Source organism: Mandrillus leucophaeus, unplaced genomic scaffold (assembly GCF_000951045.1).
Source record: "Mandrillus leucophaeus isolate KB7577 unplaced genomic scaffold, Mleu.le_1.0 Scaffold88, whole genome shotgun sequence".
Taxonomy (NCBI): domain Eukaryota; kingdom Metazoa; phylum Chordata; class Mammalia; order Primates; family Cercopithecidae; genus Mandrillus; species Mandrillus leucophaeus.
The window spans coordinates 4,373,517-4,375,058 of record NW_012109585.1 but is presented as its reverse complement, the minus strand read 5'-3'; the positions used below and the strand labels follow the sequence as shown (position 1 = coordinate 4,375,058).

General features: G+C 39.5%; 1 protein-coding gene across 1 annotated transcript in view; it reads right to left on the bottom strand.

Moving 5' to 3' along the window:
• LOC105531328 (chromosome unknown open reading frame, human C5orf15) overlaps positions 1-1,542 on the bottom strand; it is a 20,007-nt gene that overhangs the window by 10,615 nt on the left and 7,850 nt on the right. The gene's annotated exons all lie outside the window — the stretch shown is intronic.

Below are 1,542 nucleotides of genomic sequence, written 5' to 3'. Positions count from 1 at the left end.
CAAGTAGGTCCAAGAAAAGATATGGAGTTTGGACCTAAATACTTTCAACACAATATAACAAATTCAGAGGAAGCTAAAAGCAAGCTGTAGACAGTCATTCTACGCGATACCTGGAGTAAAAGACTGACTCTCCCATCAAAAAAAAAAAAAAAAAAAAAAAAGAAGGATCCTTACAAAGAAGAAAAAACTTCTAAAGGAGAAGCATCCGAAACTGGATGCTTCTCCTTTAAGTATTTTAAAAGGCTTAACTATTCAGCTCTGGGACTGTTCAGTGCCAACATGTACCCTCTCACTCAATGTGATGTATCTTGTCCTATAGATGTCTCTTGTGCCTCATGTAATCCAGCAAACTGGTAACAGCACAGAAATGCTCATCACAATATTATTTCTGAACCAAAAATTGTAAACCATGAATCCATTATGTTTTTAGCCAGGCACAGTGGCTCACGCCTATAATCCCTGAGAGCTAAGGGACAACTAGACTATTTTAAAGATGGGGGAAGGCATGTAGGTATGGGAAATGTCACCAAATACACACACATTCTTATTTCCCTGTGCTGCTACCTACTCAGCACAGTTTACTAAAAGTAAAATTCTTTACGTAAGAAGAATTCTTATTATTCTATCAAGAAGAGTCAACAGAGGAAGATTCAACAGAGGAATCCCTGTCTCTAATTTATAATCTAAGGTAGTATCTGTTGAAGAACTTCAAGAATCTCTACCACACTGAAAAAAAAAAAAAAAGAAAAAACAAAGAAAAAAAAAAATCTCTGTTATGTGAGATCTAAACATATTCAGACTATATATATATTTGTTTGTTTGTTTGTTTGTTTTGAGACAGAGTCTTGCTCTGTCGCCCAGGCTGGAGTGCAGCGGCCCAAACTCGGCTCACTGCAAGCTCCGCGTCCCGGGTTCACACCATTCTCCTGTCTCAGCCTCCCGAGTAGCTAGGACTACACACGCCTGCCACCTCACCCGGCTAATTTTTTGTATTTTTTGTGGAGACGGGGTTTTACAGTGTTGGCCAGGCTGGTCTCGATCTCCTGACCTCGTGATCCGCCCACCTCGGCCTCCCAAAGTGCTGGGATTACAAGTGTGAGCCACAGTGCTCGGCCTCAGACAATATTTTAAAGTCTATCACATTAAACTAAAATATTTTATAGGGGTAAGATTAAACCAAGTCATTCTAGTGCTTTCACAAACATGTGCATTCACACAAGTTAACAATCCAACAGACAACCCTTTCTTCATGTGAATACACTCTGGTTTGTGTATCACAGTTGACATCTATTTTGTGTAGAAAAAAAAGAAATAGCTGGTGTCAATTGTAATGAACAGAGGATCTCAGAAAAATAATGTAGTAAGTTAGTAAACAACAACAGCAAAAAAAAAAAAAAAAAACCGGCCAGGCACGGTGGCTCACGCCTGTAATCCTAGCACTTTAGGAGTTCAAGGTGGGAGGATCACAAGGTCAGGAGATCGAGACCATTCCTGGCTAACATGGTGAAACCCTGTCTCTACTTAAAAATACAAAAAATTAGC